General features: G+C 40.1%; 1 protein-coding gene and 1 long non-coding RNA gene across 4 annotated transcripts in view; both read right to left on the bottom strand.

Moving 5' to 3' along the window:
- LOC134533239 (SOX domain-containing protein dichaete-like) overlaps positions 1-23,248 on the bottom strand; it is a 507,415-nt gene that overhangs the window by 291,219 nt on the left and 192,948 nt on the right. The window lies entirely within an intron of this gene.
- On the bottom strand, positions 4,350-21,844 carry LOC134533240 (uncharacterized). The gene is made up of 2 exons (XR_010075275.1): positions 21,731-21,844; positions 4,350-4,720 (listed from the first exon to the last, which is right to left on the bottom strand). It is a non-coding gene; the product is annotated as an uncharacterized LOC134533240 (long non-coding RNA).

Here is a 23,248-nt window from a genome sequence, read left to right as displayed (position 1 = left end):
GTAAAAATTTAATATTCATACGCAAATCTCAAAGCAATTTATACAGTCTTGAAACACATACAAAGTACATTTTTCGAAGACTTTCGGAACGCCCATCGATCGGGTTCAGCAACCATCGGAGGTGAAAAACCAGCTGTCATCCTCAAGTGGTTTGTTCATCTCTGTGCTTCGTTGCACAGCAGCGCCACACTCCACGCCACTGCAGTGCTTGCACATGCCGGGGCATTCCAAGCCTGCTTCGCCACAAGAGCAGGCTCCAAGAGCGATACACACTCTTGAGAATAGTTTAAGGTGCTGCATCTTTTTATCACGTCAACAGGCTTTAGATCTTCTGTACTATAACCCAGGCTCCGGGCTTATGTCGTTGACCAACGAACTACAGAGTTGCCGGCAGCACTGGTGAGGAGTGGTAGTGTGCAGCACCGCTCATAGGTGGCAGTCGTGAGAGATGTATTTTATCTGTTGAACATTGTTTTTTTTTCAAGCAGGTTAAATCGCAAAAAGTCCAAGGATGGTAATGATTTCATGCCGCCTGCGCCTGTGTGTAATGATTACAGCATTAGTTCACGAGTTACAGCTATGCCATCGTGACTGCTGAGTGGAGCCATGAATGTTTCAGTGACTGCCTTCGTTTCACGAGAGTTGTTTACAATGTTCAACAATTCAATCTAGCCTTGACCAAAGATGACCGATGTGGTATCACATCCACAAAATTCATGGATGAACAGAATACTACCTGGGCCGAACTTAATGATCCAGTTAAGAAGAACATATCGCCACAAAAAAAAAACACACACACACTCTCTCTCTCTCTCTCTCTCTCTCTCTCCCTCTCCCTCCCATGGATAAGAAAGAACAAGTTGCGGAATGACTTCTCTAATCCAGTCATCAGCACTAGCAGATCGGTATTCTCGCCAACTTTGACCACATTTTTCAGTTCCTTGGCCTTCGAAATGGCATTGTTGCCAATAAATAAGTTAATATACTCTTCAGCCTGCTTGCCTTCAATGTCACACTCTTCAAAATCTGTTTTTAGACCATTTGTTTTATAATTGGCCAAAAGTATTTACTTAGTAACTTGGTTGAACATATTTGTCTCAAATATGAAAGGTATCCCATCAAATACAACCACAGACTGTGATCCATTATGTCTCTTAATAAATTAAAATCATCTCTTAGCTGTGGTAGGAAATGAAGTATTGCGAGGCCAAATAACTTTATGTAGGAAGTATTTTCCATTTACAACAACAAAATATTTTTTCCTTATCATTTCATTGCAGTCTTCAGCGAAGATTTGTACCTTGTATGACTTCTTCTGAGAAAAAAAAAGGTAATCTGGTATGGTGCAAGTTCGTATGTGAAAAACATTTTCAAGTCGTCATCAGACTGCTTTGAAAAAGACAATCTTTGGAAAAATGTTATTGCATCAACATCAGTTACTTTGAGATCCTACTTTAATACTGGTGCCAACAGATGCTAAGGTGACCACCTTGCCTTTACTCTTAAAGGTCATATTCTTAAAATACGATGTGCGACCACTGTCGTAACCCTTTGCATGCAACCTTTTTATGCCTAAATGACAGTTAACATCTGCTCTTCCAACTATACCACTGCTTAATGACATTATAGCATCAATGTCTGGAAAGGAAATGGGACAGTCTGACTGAGTCACATTTCTATCGACACGAGAACTCCGCTTGATATTTCATAGATTTATGTATAGCATTGAGACGTTCAATCGGGAACAATTGTTTTACATTTTAAGTGCCAATATAAAGTAAAATAATAAATAGAGCTCATTTGAGTTATTTTATCATGTTGAGAGGCACTTACTATTTGTAACGCAAAAGATTTCAAATGAAAACCGAAGGAAATATAATTCTCTTTTAAATATTATATCACAGAAAAATTCACTAAGTCAATCAGTTTTGAGGAAAATCGAAAAACAAAAACGAAAAAATAATAAACTTTTGTGGTTTTTCAACTACGAAACGTTTTCTCGTGGTCAAAATGTTGGATAGCTGTTTTTACGTAGGCATTAATATACATAAAAAAATATTCCAGCCCACTTTTATTTTTTACTGACTGGACTTATAACGTGTAATTTAGTCAGTGCAAACTGCAATTAAAAAAAAATGTTATCTTTATACAATGTTTAATTATACTACACGTATACCTGCGCAGCCATTTGGATGAAAATTTAATATTTTTTTTTTACTTACGTTATAGCTAACTTAATTTGATTTATCTTGAACTATGAAACATGTCTACAAGAAGAATGATAAAGTGGTTTTTGTAGCTCACCAATCATTCTGATTACTGAATTTAAATTAATACTGTAGATATAAACTTTATTCTATGATTAATGAAACGTGCGATATACCATTAAATATACCACTTAAAGGGGTTTAGGCCTCGCAATCTCGAAATTTCAAATATTTCGATACCGCTTGCAATAAAACTTCCGTGCTACATTTTTTTGAGACAACATAGCATAAAACTTAGCTTTGACTACTTGCTGACGTCAACACTTGTGAACTGATGTGGTTATCATGGTGTTTTAGTCACCCGCGTGAAATGATAAGATATTTCCTAGTGGCGTTCACAGACCACGTTCACAGGCCTGTTACTAAATACGTGGTTGCAACAAGTTATAGGGGGTCTGGGAAATTTGATTTATATCATAACAAGCCAAAACATTGGGATACATACTCGTAGTTAAAAATTAGAATTGCAGGAAAGAGATGGAAAAATCCAATATGATGGGGTTTAATTTAAATATAATATAATTTACAACAGGATAAACAGCTAGTGCTATTTGAAATTCACAAGGATTTAAAGTGACAGTACTACTATCCTGCTTAAAAATACAAAATTGTGTTGAACTGGTATATTTTCATTGCTTGTACGTAAAGAACTGAAACATATCAAGGATATTTTTGATAGACTACACTATATATACGACAGCTGTTTTTTTTCCACTTCCGATGGGCTATATAAAAAAAGACATACATAATATAATATAATATACATAATATAATAATTTTATCACTAAAAGTTCAGCAGGGTCTTATTATTTTTCTACATAATCGCCAGAACGATCGAGACATTTGTCATATCGTAACACAAGCTTCTCGATGCCTTCTTCTAAGAAGTTAACCGCCAGTGAATAGAGATATAGGGCCAGCGCCTAGATCTCCCTCTCCCTCACGACGCTGCTGTGAGGCGGGTGGACTAATCGCGCGGCGCATTCTGCCCCACTATTCGCAAATTTTGAGATAAGTCTTGACACGGGAGACATTTTATAACGTTTGTAATCCTTCCGTGAACTAAAATTTTAATTACAAATACCACATATATGTTCAAATTATACTCAGCGTTTACATGCAAAACTAATGTAAAGTTTAATACAACTGAGGCACTAAGTGCAAAAAGAATTTAAGTAACACACAGAATAACTAGCACATTAGGTTCCTTTGGCACTGAGCGCCTTCATTAAACAAAACACTCGTAAAACTATCTTAGAACTACACAAAAGAATTCTTATTAAAAATAATAAGGCACAACTAAAAATAATATGCACCTTAGTTGAAATCCTACACTTCTTTGAGACATTATCACATATGCACACACATCTGTACACTGCAATCACGCAGAGCTGCTCATGTGTAGCGTCACAGGCGCTCTCTCCTTCAGACAAGGCACACTCTGTGCTGGAGTTATGACTCAAACACGAGAAACTAATAGTGATTTTTGAAATTAATCTGAAACATTAGGAACTATGTAGTTAATAGTTTACGCCATTCGTAAAAGATCTGAAAAGACTACACAATTGTGTGAGTTAACTATTGTGAACAATAACTAAAGATTACGCTTAGGATATTAATAAAAAATTCTTAAGCGTGAATGTGTTGTTCTGGGCCATTAGGTACTTTATATTAAGTTTCAAGCGGTTAAACTGGATGACTCCTTTGAGTGGCTGAAAATTCACAAAATTGAAATATATACATATATCGCATACTTTTCAAATTTTTTTGTGTAGTATTGATATGGAGAATGAAATAAAATTTAAAACTGTAACCTTTTAGGTTTGAAGTCAATTTTAATGGCTTAATTTATTTTTAAAAATATTTAAAATTACCCAGCCATTTATATACTCAGAATTTTTATGATTTTAAAAGGTTAAATCAGATAAAAAAAATCTGAAAGCATTTTAAACCACGCCAAGCAGTTGTCTATTCTATTAGTTTCTCCTTATCCATACTACACAAAAAATTAAAAAAAAATTCAAATTTGCCAGTTATTATTATGCAAAGAGTGCGCGCGCACACAAGCACACACACACTCTCTCTCTCTCTTTCTCTCTCCCTCTCTCTATATATAAATATAATTTTTCAATTTTTTTGATGTTTGGCCTCTCAAAACATCTACAAGTTTGACCGCGTTAAACGTAAAAAAAAATAATTACCTGGAACGGTACATGCCCCCATAAATTCCAAATTTCACCACAAAAATAGGGTTCGATGTTTTACGCCATTGTCCTATTTCTTGCATTATTATCTATGCTCTGCAGAAAGCAGGCTTCTGTGCACGCAGTACCAGACCGCACGGCACCAGACCGGTGGAAGCCGTACAGCCTGTGGGAAGACAGAGAAGGACTCCCTACCTCCGAGGCCCGCGCGGCGACCCCCCACGGCCCTGCCTCGCCGACGTCACTTACCTGCAACAAAAGAAGGGAGGGAACAGGCATGAGCGGCCGCTGATTGGCGCACAATGACGTCAGTGTGCGCGCGCACAGCGGCGGGCTCTGTGCGCGCGCACGCACGCCCTGTTCGGCGGACCGTGACAACTCGTGAGAAGGCGGAACAGGCAACAAAATGATACATAGGTAAGGGGGAGACGGTCGGCATCATGGACTCTGTGTTGGTGTAAGCGGCGCAGCTGAGCCCAACATCGCACGGCTTGTTTGTAAATACAGCTGTCAACAGAATGTGTCACGGCGGATGGCAGTCGGGGCGTTGTGGAGGTTATAACATCGTATAGCTAGGGACCGGAAAAATTCGCGGGTTCAATGACCTGCAGGATGAACTCCATAGTTCTACGTACACTCGGTCAAATGTCACCCACTCATTGGCTGCTGTATTGTGAGACGTCCGAACGTAGCAGCCTGTGCTTCGATAAAGCTTTGGTTGCGTGTTTCTCATTGGCCCAGAGTCATCCAGGTGAGTTGTGAGCCAATAGCAGAGGCAGAACTGAGGTATGACTATTTGTATTTTAGCCTATCGCGAAATGAATTCGCGAATTTTTCCGGTCTCTACGTATAGCTAGGGCCATGTACTTTACGTGAAAAATATTTACACACCAGCTGTGTGTTGAAACTCTGTTGCATTGTCTGTGTTTCGTGGTTGGCTGGGTTTGTTTCCGGCACGTGTCAACTAGCTATCCATAGGGACAGGCATTTTTTCGCGAAAAAAAAATCTGAACGCATATTAGACTGCAACAAGTTATACCCGCACCAGCTGTTTCTTCCTGGTGATTGGCGGCCGTCTGCGAGAGAAGTAGTTGCCAAACCTGACCAACCCACTCAAGACGCGTTTGATTCCGCACTGAATTACAATGATTGGTTTAGTAACAATCGACATGTGTCTGAAACAAGCTCACCCAATCACGAAACACAGACGATGCTACATTGTTTTAACTTTCAGCTAGTCTCGGAATAATATCGCGAAATATGCATGCCACTAGCTACCCAGTAAACGCGTGCTGTATGGCCCGGCCAAATAGAGGAATGGCTTCTCTTTCAGACAACCGCCAATTACAAAGAAGCAATCGCTACCGTGGATGTACCATATTGCAACCTAATTAGCGATGTGATTTGTTTGTGAAAAATACATGCCCTTGCGTTTAGCTATAGTCACGAGAGTTTCTCGGATTAGTTCGGAAGTAAAGTAGAATAGAAGCACATGTCTGATTTATTTTAATAACTGGACCACGATGCTCTTAGCACGCCCCGGACCAACAAGAACCAGTAATAAATATTTACCGGAAAAACCCACGGTTCAATGACCTCTAGGATAGACTCCACGATCCTCTATGTACTCGGGCAAATTCCTTCTCATTGGTTACCAACACTAGACACCTGTTAACTGGGATGCTTGTGATTCGATACTTCTTTTTTTGAGGGCTTTTCATTGGCTCAAAGTCCTTCAGGTAAACTGTGGTCCATTCACTGAAACAGCTAGAAGGTATACGAGTTTGGATTATAGCCTATCGTGAATTCAATCTGCGAATTTTTCCTGTGTCTAGGTATATGTACTTAAATTTTAGCTATCACGAAAATAATTTGTGAATTTTTCCACAGTATCTAGTAAAAAACAATAATAACATTTTCTGACCCAATCATATGTCACCCAATCAAAAATATGAAAATCCTCTGAGCCTGGTCTCGTCGCATGTGTATGACCATGCATTTTTCGCGAAAAGATTTAGAGACAAACTGTGTGTTAAAACACTGTAGCACCATTTGTGTTTCGTGATCGGTTGAGTTTCTTTTAGTTACCAATCCACTGTCGGCACACGAATGACAGCAAGTGTGTGCGGAAACAAATACGTCCTGAATTGCCTGGACAAATAAGACAATGGCTTCTCTTGCGAACGGCTGCCAACTACAAAAAAAACCTTATTGCAGTATAATAAACGTTATTTTTTTTTTGCATTATATACCTGCCCCTAAACATGAGCATAATGAAGTTAGTAGCTTGATAATAATAGAACAGTAGATTCTAACTAGAGCGAAGAAAATATACGATATAAGCGTGGTTGTACGTATAGAACTGTGTATGCCTACAAGAGTTTCCAAACAATATGGTTTGCTTTAGATTAGGCTACTAAATTACTTGGCGTTAATTAACTTAACGTAAACATGCTTCCTCTGGAGTGACATTTTGAAACAAAGCCACATGGCCCTATACAGTTTCGTTGGCAAGTATCAAGCAATGTTGGCATCGTGCGCAGAGTATAGGTATAACTATAGACCGGAAAAATTCGCGGGTTCATTTCGCGATAGGCTAGACTCCAAACTCGTACACCTTTATGCTGAGTCAGCGAATGGACCACCGTTTATCTGAAGGACTCTAAGCCAGGGGTCGGCAACCTTTTGAGTCGGAAGAGCCAAAAATTACAATTTACAAAATTTGAAAGTTTTTAAAGAGCCACAAAACATTGTCTTGCCAACAATAAATAGTACTTGCATAAATAAAGTTTTTTGATAAAAAAAACTAATCTATTTATTCATAAGAAACATTTATTCATATATAAGTAGTGTTTTTTCACAACAAATTAGATAATATATATGGTCTTATTAGATAATTACTTATTATATTAGTAAAAAATAAAACAATTAAACACTTACTAACAGCACAGCCCGTAATTACTAGTAAAACGAAAACCTCGGGCGGATGGATAGCTTTAAAATGATAATTTAACTGCTTGATGACATATTGTTTAGTAAAATATAACAAGCGTTGAAAAAAAAAAACCAGGCTTACTACTAGTTTGTAATAAAAAAGTATTTTCTGTATAAATGACCTGGTGATGCAGTATTTCTGGTACGGAACTAAAGAGCCGCAGCTTCACATCCAAAGAGCCGAATGTGGCTCGCGAGCCGCAGGTTGCCGACCCGTGCTCTAAGCCAATGAAAAACCTTCAACAAAAGACGTATCAAATCACAAGCATCCCAGTTGACGCGTGTCACGAGTCAGTATCCAATAGGCAGGCGCAAATTGTCCCAGTACATATAGTATCATGGAGTCTATCCTAGAGGTCATTGAAACCGCGAATTTTTCCGGTCTCTATATATAACCATCCTTAATGCATGGTTACCTCATCTGCCTCTGAGCCGTTGTCCAGACTCACACACACATTGAAGTCTTGACGTGGAAATAGAACCCGGAAATTCTCGTTCAACGAAGTTGCTTTGTCTTCTACCAACTGCCGAGTGTTCAGCATGTACATGAACAGCTTTGAAATACTAGCACAATTAGCTGCACTAGATTTTATTCATTAAATGATGATCACGAGCAGTTGCTGACCATCATAAATAAAATATGTTTCACTGTAAATCTGACATAAAATAGAGAAGTCATTGCTACATAAGTGAAAATGACTGCTTACCTACCTAATAAGTGGAAGACAGTCAATAATTGTACGTATTTATTGATTTAACAGACTTAGGTAGAGCATTTTCAATAAATTTCTATAAAATGTTTTTGAAAATGATTTCATTATTTCAGATGAACAGTTTACAATCTTTGCTGGATTTTTTAGAGCTCTCATATATTTCAACAACAGAGATACTATAAAATTGTGCACAGGAAAAAAATTCTGCACTTTTACTAAAGATTCCTTTAGAAACTAGTTGACAACAAATAGCCTGTAATAATACAAGAAATATATTGTAACTTTGTACAACAAATGACTATGGTTATTTTTACATGCATGAAAAACGTTTTTCGAGGAAAAACTGATTATTTCTTCCGAAATTTGGCGCATAATTTTATACTTTAATTGACGTTTCATTCAATCATATGTATTGTTTTTAAACCATGGAAAAGATAATTAAATATTCTATTATTAGATTTAATTTAGTTTTACCCTGCTCATTAATGTACGCAGTTAATACTGGAAAGCTATTCAGGGAACGGTTTACAAATATCTTTGACTATTGGAGGTATTGAGACAACACAATGCATATATACCCGGTTAAGTACCCGAATCCAGTATTACTACGAACACTATTTTGTAGCGATAAAGTTGTTTTATGTAAATGTACAAAGTTACAAATATCTGTAATTTTACATGAATATTTCTGTTCCATTTACAAGACATACATATTTATAGTGTGAGGAACCATTGGTCTGGAGTGATCTTTGAGATCTTTGGGAAACAGCAATCAGGATATTAGTCAAGTTTTTGAACCCGAGTACGGTGTCTTACTACTCGCTATATAAGCTCACAGCTGTAAAATAAACCGTCATTATCACGTAACCACCTATTTCGGAGAACATAATTTTGAAAAAAAAATAAGTAAATATCAAGTAAATTTACGGACATTTCAACGAAGATCGAACCTGAAATAAACGAAGCGTTTGTTATTTCAGACACCTGAATCTTTGTAGAATCTACAGCGTAAAATTTCAGCTGAAAATTTTAAATAGCATATTAACAGTAATATTTTTTTAACCATAATTATGTAAGACTAACGCATGACCTCGCACGACGTAATTTAAGTATGAACGTCTGTTCCGTTTTGGCGTCAATGGTACGCTATAAAGACGAGACGGTGCGTGATGAGTGACTTTTCCTTCCACTTTGTATCGCCTTTTTCTTCCACTTTGTATCGCCTTTTTCTTCCACTTTGTATCGCCTTTTTCTTCCACTTTGTATCGCCTTTTTCTTCCACTTTGTATCGCCTTTTCCTTCCACTTTGTATCGCCTTTTTCTTCCACTTTGTATCGCCTTTTCCTTCCACTTTGTATCGCCTTTTCCTTCCACTTTGTATCGCCTTTTCCTTCCACTTTGTATCGCCTTTTTCTTCCACTTTGTATCGCCTTTTTCTTCCACTTTGTATCGCCTTTTCCTTCCACTTTGTATCGCCTTTTCCTTCCACTTTGTATCGCCTTTTCCTTCCACTTTGTATCGCCTTTTCCTTCCACTTTGTATCGCCTTTTCCTTCCACTTTGTATCGCCTTTTTCTTCCACTTTGTATCGCCTACAGGAAATTCACACACTAGAATCCCACTGACCTTGGATTAATACGATGAAAATGCTTAACATAATGAAGGTTCATCCCAAGTTATATGTTAAGTAACAAGCGTGGAATAATTTACGAGCAGCAAAATAATACTTTTATTTGAGTATCCTATAATATTGAAGGTCCTGTTTTCTTGATATTTTTGTGCTAAGAAGTGAGGCAAATTTCTCCATAATATAGGTACTTTAAAACAGCGACACGGTGTGCTCTTTCGATAAGATCAGATATTCCACCACACGATAGTTATCACTAGCCAACAGTGGAAATGTAACAAGAACAAAGTGAGTTGTTCTGTACTAAATTGACCAAGCTGATCACGAAAACGACCATGAAAATCCGCTATTAGCTCTAGTTTTCGATATATGAAGGGTGGGGGATGTCAATTAATGAAGCATCTCCATTTGAGCCTTCTCAATATTGCCATCGAAACTCCGCGGATGGTAGACAACATGACGTCATCCCCTGGGTGCATTGTTTAGTGTTGTCTATTTTTAGCCTGAGAGGGGAGGGGGGAAATAGGAGGGGAAGAGCGTGTGACAGGTGACCTTCATGCGTTGAGGCGCCGATTCAGTCCAGTTTCTGTTCGTACTGGTTCCGTTCTTTCCATGCACGGAAAAGACGTGATAAAACAGTGCCATAATAGTGATTCATTTCAGTTTAATACGTGTGTGTGATGCAAAATGTTTCGAAAATGTGTAAACTCGGCTTATAGTTTTTGCAATGTTTGTGGACAGGTACCGTTAAAATCACAAAAGCGTACAGTAACGCCCATGATTAAGAAGGCCTACAGTCTGTACTTTGGTTGTGGAATCGGAGACCAGAACCAGCCCTGGGCCCCTCATATATGTTGCAGTTATTGTGTCGCTGGACTTAGTTCCTGGTTGAAGCATAAAAGATCATCAATGGGCTTTGTTATCCCCATGATCTGGAGGGAGCCATCAAACCACGTAAATGATAGTTATTTTTGTATGACAACTCCAGTCACGTGTGGTATTTTAAAGAAGGAAAGGTTAGCCCTGACATATCCTAACATACCGTCGGCTATGCAACCTGTACCTCACGTAGTCGGACTGCCTTTTCTAATCCCACCCGAGTTTTATACAGTAAGTGACGACAGCGGTAGTGATTCTGGTGCTATTTCCACACATTAAAAAACACAGTTATTCGAAAGATCATGATTTTTGGAGCAACAAGGAGTCAACACAGCAACATAAAGTCACATAATGTGAGTCGAATGAGCTGGTAAGAGATGCACAATTACCTAAATGTAAAGCCGAACTGTTGGCGTCTAGACTGCAGCAGTGGAATCGTCTTTACCAAACGTTCTGTGACCGCCATACTCCCTTCCCTCAGTTTTTCAATAGTGGAAATAATTTAGTATTTTGTAGTAACATAGACGATCTCATGGCAGCTATGAAAATTGACGACAAAATTGATGAATGGAAACTGTTCATCGATTCATCAAAGTTAATTCTAAAAGCTGTCCTTCTGCATAATGCAAATTAGTTTCCATCTGAAACGTATGAGAACCAGAAGCAACTGTTATGCACAGTAAACTATGACAAGTTTAAGTGGCAAACTTCCGGTGATTTGAAAGTCATTTGCCAAATAACTTGGCCAGCAATAAGGTTATACCAAATTATATTTATTTTTGTGTTTAAGGGACAGCCGTGAAAGGGCACGTCACTACAGACATAAGGATTGGCCTGTGCGTCAATCACTTAAACCTGGAACACACAATGTTTTATATGAACCATTCGTCGAATCAAGCAAAATTATACTTTATGCTCTTCATGTAAAATTGGGCATTATTAAAAACTTCGTAAAATTTATGGATAAGATTGGGAAAACATTTTTGTATTTGTCTATGAAATTTCCACGTCTCAGTGAAGCCAAAATAAAAGAGGGGGGGGGGGGGGCGGTTCATTGGTCCATATATACGCAAACTGTTTAAAGATGAAAATTTTAATAAGATTTTCAATGGTGATTAGAAGTTGGCTTGGGATTCCTTTGTTCAAATGTCTAAAAACTCACTTGGAGTTCATAAGGCATAAAACTATAGGGATCTTGTGGAAAATCTTCTGCAGCGCTACAATAGATTGGGGTGTAACATGAATTTAAAGTTACACTACTTACATTCACACTTGGACTTCTTCCCCGAAAACTGTGGTCCTATTAGCGACGAACATGGCGAACGCTTTCACAGAGAAATTTCGGAAAGTGGAGTAAATAAATGTAGTGGATTACGCTGGACGCTCATCAGGAATCACCAGCAACCATTAGTGACCTTCCTTCGAGGGAGAATCGCAAGGTAAATACATGCATAGGTTTTTACGGGCCATTCGAAAAGCTTCAATAACTGAAAAAAAAGAGAGCTAAACTTGTATTTTCATTATCATTTCCGTGTTTAGCATCTTTGAAAACATAAAGATGAACTGGTTTCATCAATGATATAGAAAAAAAAAAGGTTGAATTTTGTTGGCTAGTGATTAAGGACTTGTCAGTCACATTACTCGCGTGGTCAAATGACGAGAGACATTTAAGTTGACAAACATTTTCAGTCTAGATCACTAAGCAGGGAAGATAAAGAGTAGCAGCTGAATGCTATATTTAAAGCTCCTATTTTCTTTGGAAATCAGCAAACTGTGCGGTATTTATCGAAAACCTAACATTCAAAAGTCGAAAGAAAATGTTGGCTGCCTTGATGTTTTTTAATCTCTCATTGCTGGGAAAATTCGACATAAATGTTTCAGATTATCTATTTTAAAATACGGAACAACCAAACACTATGTTAACGTGGTTCATCTTTTGTTAAAAAAAAAAAAAACTTAAAAACTGAATAGCCGCAAAATATTAGTGTTGAAAATCATAACTTCAGTTTCAAGTCCCAAAAATACACACGAGCACACGACTTCACATGTGCCCATGGCCGCCATGCTTATTTCATTGCTTCCAAGATAATTCAACATTGTAAATTTTTTTTCCAAAGTATAATAGTTTTAAATTATACTCAATACGACACTCCATTAACAGACCATTCAAAGAATTGTGAACTAATTTCTGTAAAATTACTTTTTTATTCGAGTCATTATGTTTAGGAAATTTCTGTGTTTTCTTCTTATTTAAAAATTTATTTTTGATGTTGGCATTTCTCAACCGCACAGTATTCCGCCCGCACGGTTGCGCCCCCTGATCTGGAATGTCCCCAGGTTCCCGGCCCGCGTCGTCGCTGGTCCACGGGGCGACTTCCGGCGAGGGAGGCAGGACCTCTGGTTGGACGCCCAGAGGCCGTTCCGCCCCGGCGTCGTGACGTCACATCCTCCCCCCCCCCTCGCACCATCTCCGCCGCGCCACGGCTCCTTGGCGACGGCTGGGAACGAATCGCAATTAATTGCCTCCTCCCCCTCCCTTCCAAACCAGGACTCCCGCCTGTGACCAGTGACGGCGAAAAAACACGTTTTCCGGCCAGGAAATTCGCGTTTCGTGGCCTTTGCAGCCGCCTTCCTTTGAAGGAAAAAAAATTACATTTCCATTGAATTCTAATCTACCGCCTCTCCTGTAGTTACTGCTAAGATTTTTTAAAAATTATTTTGGTATCACGTGCATGGTATATCTTGCCAATATGGCATTTCACTTAATACGGAACCAGTGTATCTTATTGTACACGTCAAAGGATCTAGAATATTAACATTTTCTTTTCCAGACCAATTTTACCTGCTCGGAATTCGCTGTATATGAACCAGACGTGTTGACGTGTATTTTAGATATATCAAGCTATATAAAGAGAAAGAGACGACTACTTCGCGGATTAATTTCACCCTAGGCTAGATTCGACAGATCTGTAACCAATGAATATGCACTTTATAATGTCACTAGCCATTTTACGCCCTTTACGCTGGGTTGCACGTGTTTCCAACGTTTTCTCCTTGTTTGTTACTGGCTAAAAGTAGAGGGCTTGTCAGGAGAGCTGTAGTCCAGTCTTTCGAGTACATCTTGTAGATGTGTATGTGCTTCAAATCTACTTTGCAAAAAAACGAGTAATCGAAATTTGCTAGCCTTTATGTATATATATTATAAAAATGCATATTATATATTATTTTATATAGTTTTATTATATTTAGGCCTAATATGTATTATAAACATACATATGAATCTAAATAAAGTTATTCACCAAACACATGTTTGGATGAACCAACTTAAACTAAACAAACACTGATATATCTTCTTTTTTTAATTTACGTGTCATAACTGAACTTACTCAAAACAACTTTTTTAGAAGTGCAAGATGAGAACTTTGTTATAATGTTTTTAAGCATTCAGATACATATTTAATTGAATAAAATAAATGCGTGAAATAATTATTCAGAAAAACCTCGCTTCTGACCCGCAAGTTTATATTCCTGTCTGTCCACATCCAGAAATAATTCAAATTATGGAATCAACACTGTGATAGCGCGCATCGCCTGCCAAAGAAGAGTATTTTGAAGGAGATGATTTCAAAATTGATGAAAGTTTCTGCATTGCTTATAATAAAATTATTCATCGGATGTTAGATCACACCTATTATTGATAGGAATATACAAACTTTGCTTTGTTATTCGGGGATAGTCATAAATGGTTAAAGCTTGTCTTTTTTAATGATCCTCTGACACACCCTAAATTATATATAATGTAAAACGCATTGCAAATCATCCGATCGAAAAATGTCAAGACTGTGAGAGAAACGTGAAATGCGGCCGCAGCCAATAGAAACAAGACCTCGTCTTGATTATGCACAGGTTTTCTGCGTCTTAACCCCACACCAGAAAAACAACGTGAATTTACAGGTCTCTTGTGTTTTGGTAACGTGGACAGTTGAACTTGAACTTACTCTGTGCATGTCTACAGTGTTTGTTTATAATTGGCTGATGACCAGCCCAACTAGTCCGCGATTCTCTTGAGAATACCTGCGCAGTATTGCCAACCAGGGTAGAAACAGGTGTTCACTAGTTCCTCGGGCCGCAATAGAAATCTGCAGAGTTAAGGCCCTTGCCTACCTTGGCGCACATATGGTGTGCAGAGATACAGAAGAAAGCACGCAAATTGAAAACTGCTCAAGATATCCGAGTGGAGTTGTTTACAAAAAGCATTTAAGAATGCGCTGAGGCTGAATGGGTAGTTCTGTTTTCGTACTTCGTTTCGAAACTGTATTTTTAGGAGGGTTGAAAAGGACTGTTTTCATAATAATGCTTGGATATGAAACGCCTATTACAAATTCCTGAAATAACTTCACATTACACAGTTATCTAATATATCTCTGCGATTTCATGTTATGGTCCATACTTAAATCTAATGGTCTGCGCTGCACGCCTGTGTTTGTTTCGGCCTGTGAGGTTGTCCCGTCCACACGACCCTGGGCCGACCAGCCGCCTGCTGACTATTTCTGGCAGGACGGCGGAGCTGGCGGGTCTTGGCCCACTACAGGTGGTGCGGCGGGGAGGGGTGGGGGAGAGGGGGGAGGTGAAAGCAGCAGGCGGGTGAGTTATGAGCGTGCGAAACAGCGCGCGAGGAATCCCGCCCCTCTGCCAGCGAAAGTCGCCGACGAGCGTCTTGTCTGGCCGGTGGCGCAGCGTCGCGACAAGAGATTTGAAGTCCGGTCAACACCGAGGCCATTAAAGATGTGCCACGAAGTGCGCTGGTCAGGGAAACGGGGAGTACCACGAGAAAACCCTGATGCACGCCACGGTCCGCACAAAGTTTCCCACTTGCGAGTAATCCTGGTCCCCTGTCGCCTCAGGAAACGAACCAGGGATAAATTTACGATCACTCAAATACTATTGGGCCAATCTTCAATTTTTGCACTGATAGAAATCTGCAGAGCTAAGGCCCCTGCCTACCTTGGCGCACATATGGTGTGCAGAGATACAGAAGAAAGCACTCAAATTGAAAACTGCTCAAGATATCCGAGTGGAGTTGTTTACAAAAAGCATTTAAGAATGCGCTGAGGCTGAATGGGTAGTTCTTTTTTCGTATTTCGTTTCTAAACTGTATTTTTAGGAGGGTTGAAAAGGGCGTTTTCAGAATAATGCTTGGATATGAAATGCCTATTACAAATACCTGAAATATCTTTGCATTACACAGTTTTCTAATATATCTCTGGGAATGGTTGTCATATCCACGACGAGAAGCCCGCACGTTGTAAGTTATTATGACTTCGTGTCAACATACTCATCATAAGTAAAGACCCAATAATTTCACTGTATGTTTGACTATCAGGGTGGACTTCCCACAAATAGAAAACCGTTAGTTGGCAGCCGCTTGTGTTAGAAATCATCTCCATCTTCCACTAACCCAGATAGGATTCGCAAGACCGAGTTCTATATGATTATCAATGGTTCGAATTTCAAGCACGCGCCACTTCAACGACGATGCAAAAACGCACATAGTTTGTAAGGCAGCCTGGTCGTGAAATATTCGCGAAATGGTAATGATTTATTACCCCTGGCTCAGGAGGTTATATTTCAGTTTTCCAGAGATGGTTGGAAAATAGTGCAAATTATTTAAAGGAGTTGGGTAATTTCAAGATTTAAATGACTTGTTACAGTAATAATTGTGTGCTGACTTTGAGAAGTTCCAAAAAAATTACATGTGATTCGCTAAGTTCTTTCGTTCATGACTTTGTACTGGCTTAAAGCTCACTAGGGGTGTCATACAGCCCCAGGCCCAATTAGACATATCATGTAATTAAAAGTGTTTGGAGTTAATCCTGTGGCCGGAGCAATCATAGCACTTTTCCTGCACATCTATAGATATTTAACATCATTATTTCGCTAAAAGCATTTCGTGCTAAGATATTTTTCAAAACAATTGTTGCGTTTTCTTTCTGTTAAGTTAGTAGGATAGAATTAAACACAAACAAATTTTTCTTGGTGTATTTTATTAGTGCACAGTAGCCAAGTCCTAATTGTTCTGGTCAAGTGCGGAAAAGCACATCTCAATATTCACCGACCGTAGTCAGTAATAACACAAACTGTGCAGAACACTAAAACAGTGTGTCGAAGCATAAGAAGCAATAATAGTTTCCGTCTAAATACAAGCTTGTATAAACCATTTCTTATGACAGATATATTATTAGTAGGGACCGGAAAAATTCGCGGGTTCAATGACCTGCAGGATGAACTCCACAGTTCTACGTACACTCGGTCAAATGTTACCCACTCATTGGCTGCTGTCGTGTGAGACGTCCCAGCGTAGCAGCCTGTAATTCGATAAAGCTTTGGTTGGGTTTTTCTCATTGGCCCAGCGTCATCCAGGTTGAGTTGTGAGCCAATAGCAGAGGCAGCACTGAGGTATAACTATTTGTATTTTAGCCTATCGCGAAATGAATTCGCGAATTTTTCCGGTCTCTAATTATTAGGATCCACCACTGTGGAGACTGCTCTCTCGCTAAGAGGCTCTGGGCCTGGGACATGAATACAGCCAGTCAGTTCTGTTCAGAGAACAGCTGCTTGTGAATTTGACTTGCCAGATCTGATGGCCACTGCTTCCTAGTGAGGGCTGGATCACCACCGACACGCACTCCCTAGGCCCACAGGGAAATGGATAACGCAAATTTCATCACGTCCCGTATTTAGTTAATAGCTACAGTGAGAGGCTACACAGTCCAGCATCATTGTCACCCATTGGCTCTTAACCCATTACGGTAACCTGTGGTTGACTCAGAGGACTCCCCATCCAAAGAGTATCACATGGCGCATAACCAGGTCCGTCACAACTCTGGGACCTCTCAGCCAACCCAACCTCTACTAGATGTCCCGGCTAGTGCCGGAGCTGTGTCGCCGCTCACTGAGTCCTCCTCAGGTCGAGCTCCGAGCGATCAGAGCCACCGACTGCCAGTGCGAGTCCTCAGCATGCGGTCCTGGCCAGTGTAGGACACCTCAGCTGACAGACGTCAGGGCCCCGATGTGGGGTTCGACATGCTCCAAAATTTCGCGGATTCGTCTGGCCTCAGGGTATAGTTCAAAGTCACAGGTGTGTTCAACCTATGTTTGCTTTCCCGTTCATTAAATTCTTAGCAAGAACATTTTTATCTTTGTGAATTCGCTTATCTGCTTATTTGTTGATTCGCTTACTTCCGTCCCAGCTGGGCGTCAGCAACTTATGGTCGTAAAGGGGCGTCTGTGAATAATCATGACCAAAATGCGAGAGTGTGAAGGTATGCAATATAACTTTCCACTAAATAAATGCGCGGAATTTCCGTATCTTCAATCGTGGATTCAAAACAATGCATTAACATTATGTTTCGTTTGCGAAACGGAGACCAGAAAGAAATTGGTTTTGCTAAAAGGAAAAAAAAAAGTTTTGACAACATACGCGACATTGAGAGGGCCCAGACGCAGCAGCTGAAAGAGATTCCGAAAAAGCTTCCAGAAATGCTCACAGTCATGGAATAAGCGCGCGTCGCGAGCCACGGAGAGTATTTTGAAGGAGATTAGTTCAATTGTGCTAATCCCCGAGGTTGGTACACAATTGTGATGTAAGCTTATTCCTTTGTTCGTAATAGAATTATTCACCGTATTTTTGACCATACCACGGTTACAGACGAGAAACGTTTTCCCGGTGAATGATTATCTCGGGACGCAGAATTGCACAAACGTTTGGTCAGTGAGGTGGTGGGTTGGCGAGCAATGAGGAGGTCCGTGGTTCGACACGCCCAGGGGAGGGGCCGGGGAGGGGAGACCGGGGGGGGGGGGGCTATGCACGTCGCGCGCCTCTCTGAATAATGCATCCAGCGGCGACCACACGCGCCCGGCCATGGCGTCGCGACGCCAGCCGTCGGTCCCCCGGGAGGACTTGCCCAGCCGAGCGCTGCACCACAACCTGCGCACCCCCACACGTCTGAGACGCTTCTGCAGCTACACCAACACACAGGGAGAGGACACCAGAACAGTTCAGTAAATGGTTTGCAAGGTAGGAGTAATCAAACATCGGTAACGGTAACAGAATTATCCACCTATCTTCATATTACTACAAACAATAGTTTAATACTGTTCCACGCTCTGCCGGAACAGTTTTGTAGTACAGAAAACCCAAACTAATACACATTATTGGGTACGCATAAATACTTTTTTTTAGGGGGGGAGGGGATAGAACGCAGCCAAATTGGATTATCTGTTTGGAATGTCTTTGCGTATCAACCACCGTTGTAAAGGCTAACGAATAATGTATTAGTCAAATAATGTATCTCAATAATTTAACTTCTTTATAATGTTTTGTTGGCTCAGTTTCCAGTAACTATAAAAGTAAAATAAATAGCTGCACAGATAAAGACGAAATTGCATTTGTTACTTATGTATTTGAATTTAAAAGATCCACCAGATCCAAAGAGACACTCGCGTGACACCAGTGTCGAGAGAGGAGTGTAACAGTTTGGAAGCGGCTTGATAACCGTTCAGCGCGGTGCCTAGCGAGCCCGGGCCGCGCCTCGCTATTGGGCGGAGAGCGGTCGGACCCGAGCAGGCGCGATCTCATTGGCCCGCGGGTAACGGGGTCGGCCGGACGGCTCGTTAGCATCACAATGGCGCGCGGCGTCTTGGCGCGCGGCCAGGCGCCCGGGCCGTTTTTAATTGATGTATTAGGGACGGTTTCGATAGTGGGTGGAATACCCGTAGTCCGTGCCCCTTCCGCATTTCTTCTCTCCCCGAGATTCCCGCTGCGTCCTCCAAGTTCGGAGCCAATTCAGTGCGACCTCGAGTCGACAAGACGCCAGGAACCAAGTCCAGACTACTCAGTTTAAGGGGCCCACCTCGTCAGAGGTGTATGTGTGTTAGTGAGGCGGGATGATAAGCGCGACGCTCGCTGGTGCTTCCAGCACGGTATAGCCTCTAAGCGCAAGTCTCTGAACTGGCGCGCATTCGTCTCGTCGTCACAGGATAACTTTGAAATTTGAGCGGTGACCGTAACATTATATGGCTGAGAAATGAAGATAAAGGTGTTATGCAAGCCCCTTAAGTGCTTTCAAGAATCTGTACTGATTGTTTTATGCCTAAAAATTACTCTGAAAACACGCGTTTTAGGCATTTTAACGCTTCTAAAAATACAGTTTAAAAACTTAATCCGAAATTAAAAGTACTTTTCGGTCCTCAGCGAACTCTTAAATGCTATTCGTAAATAGGCCCCACTCGGATATCTTGAGTAGTTTTGAAATCGCGTTGTTTTTCCTGAAGCTCTGCACACCGTATGTGTGCCCAGGTAGGCGGGCCCCTTAAGTGCTTAGGTGAATACTAATTTGGCTTTTTTTTTTTTCGTTCAGACCACGGACGTTTAGGCTTGTGTTGCCGTCGTCCAGGAGCGTAGGCAGATGGAGATCCGATAGAAAAAAAAATTGGAAAGAATTTGAAAACAAACAGCGGGATAAATGGTTCTCCCCGTACCCACTAACCAAGATTTTTTTTTTTGCGCTCCTGCAGTGAGACGGCGGATTACGCACTTCATTGCTTCGTGTTACACTCCATCTCAATGTTTTACCCACACAAATAAGTGTCTCATAACGTTTATGCTGTTGAGACATTTAACTGACCAAAATAACATAGAACTGCGCTTCTCCAAATGCAAGCACTGTATTTCATACTAACTTATGCTTAGGGACTGCAAAAATTCACGGTTTCAATGACCTCTAGGACAAACTCTCTGATCCTCTGTGTATTTGGGAAAATTACACCTGCTCATTAGCAGAGACACCTGTTAACTGGAATGCCTGTGATTCGATACTTCCTTCGTTGAAGGTTATTCATTGGCTCAGAGTCCTTCAAACCAACTGTGGTACAATAACTGAAGCAGCAAAAAGTTGAACGCCCATCGCAAAATGAAAACGCGTAATTTTTCCGTTTCTACTTATACTGCGTTTATAAGTACTCTGATTAGATTTATTTTTGTTAAACATGAAACATGGGAATAAGGTTTTAAATTAAATCATCGATCCAATCTAACTAATTTTTAAATGGCAGATACATCCATACATAGCCTGGGAACACAACCCAGAATCTTTCGCACCGTATCTCACTGTACAGGCCACTACACTTCACTGAAAAGCTAAATATGACTTCACGTTTATAAATGATTTTTCATACATTTTCAGCACTTACAACTGAGTAACTGAAAGTTTGGCATCGATTATTGTGGTAGAAACAATTCGAAGCTAACGTAGTTGGTATACATATGAAGCATTTTCAGGTGTATCAATCGAAAGACGAAATCATGGATTCGGCAGTTTTTAGGCAATGACAATATAGATAGTATTGTAAAAATTGAACATTTGGATCCGTTAAAATGATACGCACTATTTTATGGTCTCAGAAAATATTTTAAAATACGGCGAATAATATTGATGAAGGTAAATTTATTTAATCAAGCGATTAATAACTTTTTAGAAAGCATTAATTTATGTTCCGATTCATCCATATTTAATAATAAACTGTTGAAATTTAAAAAAAAACTATTGTAACAAATTACTAACCGATCTTTGAAACACACCCGAGCCCAAAAATTAAGCATATCATAGCAACACGTTCATTATGACTCTTTTGTTTAGTAACCGGAGATCGGGCAACTAAAATGAATATTGGGAGACGATCCGGTGCTATACTGCAGTTGACGTAACAAAAAAAAAACTCCCACAGAAGCGAAGTGGCGAGATTGTTGCTTTGATGTTGGCAATAATGGACATTTAAACTTTTGGAGTGCGTAAACCAGCTGTTTATTAAACCTGACAAATGCCGAAGTTTGCGGTCATCTCTAGGATAGACTTTGCACAATTCTATAAGCATGACCACGGGCAGACGTGGTTGGTGGTTTGAGAGAAGTCTTAAAATACTTCACTGGCTCAGAATCCTCCAAGGAGACTGATGGAAAGTTTTAGGAGGAAATCATATGTAAACTTACTTTAACTTATGCCTATTGAGAGAGGAAACCGCAAATTGCTTCGATCCTTAGAAGGATACTTCCTCAGACGACGTAGCCAGTAGAGCGGCCACTTAAGGGACCCGCCTCGTGCACGACGAGAAGACTGCACGCCAGTTCACAGCCTTGCGCTTAGAGGCGATACCACGCCTGAAACACCAGCGAGCGTCGCGCTTATCATCCCACCTCACCAACGCAACACAGATTTGTTGGGAGGCAGCCTTATTACTAAAATTTGAATTTTTTTTTTCCGCAGGAGAACGTTAACTTACAAAAACTTCAATAATTCCTACTAAAAATGTAGCAGGGATGTTATCTAAGAAGTCATATAATTAGGGGCAGGCATTTTTCGCGAATAAATATGAACGTCTGTTAGATTGCAACAAGTTACACCCGCATCAGCGGTTACTTCTTTGTGATTGGCGGCCGTCTGCGAGAGAAGTCGTTCCCTTGTTTGACCGAGCCACTCAGGACGCGTTTGCTTCCCCACTGACTTATTATGATTGGTGTAGTAACAATCAACATGCGCCTGAAAGCAATTCACCCAACCACGAAACACAGATGATGCTACAGTGTTTTAACTTATAACTAATCTCGGAATCTTTTCGCGAAATATGCATGGTTAGAGACTTGCAAAATTCGCGGATTCATTCGGTGATGGGCTAGAATTCAAACACATATAACTCTTAGATAATTTTGATAATGGCTTACTGTTCATCTGGACGAATCTCAACCAGTTATAAACCCTCAACCAAAGAAGGATCGAATCACAGACAAACCAGCTGAGACGACTTACAAGTCGGCAGCCAATGAACTTGCGTTATTTTCCCGAGTGTACAGGGGTATGTGCAGTCTATCCTGAAGGCCATCGAAACCGCGAATTTTGCAGGTCTCTATGCATGGCCCTACATATAATGTATCAATAAGGTAAATTTTAAGGTAAATTTTTCCTAGTGTATTTACACATAATATTAATTATATATATATATCTTAATATATATAAATCTCGTGTCACAATGTTTGTCCTCAATGGACTCCTAAACCACTTAGCCGATTATAATAAAATTCGCACACCATGTGCAGTTCGATCCAACTTGAGAGATAGGATAGTTTTTATTTCGATAAATGGTCTTAATAATTTATAATTAATAATAAATAATAAATAGCTGATCGCTATGGGTAAACAAAAAATCATAGATCATAAACATACAAACAGTAATTGTGTGACATTTCTCTATGTCCAACACACTGTCATATAGCGCTATCCAGTTTGCTTTAACTCGCAGACAATAAAGCTCCATGTGTTTAACCCGAGCAACGCCGGGTACTGCAGCTAGTATATATATATATATATATATATATATATATATATATATATATATATATATATATATATATATATGGTGAGGTAGTGTGACGCCGGCGACTGAAGGTAGTGCCTCCCGCCTGCCGGATGATGCAAGGACACGTGACCGCACTGCCGCATGGCCAATCCGGCCT

The sequence above is a fragment of the Bacillus rossius genome, chromosome 6 (genome assembly GCF_032445375.1).
Source record: "Bacillus rossius redtenbacheri isolate Brsri chromosome 6, Brsri_v3, whole genome shotgun sequence".
Classification (NCBI taxonomy): Eukaryota; Metazoa; Arthropoda; class Insecta; order Phasmatodea; family Bacillidae; genus Bacillus; species Bacillus rossius.
The sequence above is the reverse complement of the archived record's forward strand: the minus strand, read 5'-3'. Positions and strand labels throughout refer to the sequence as shown.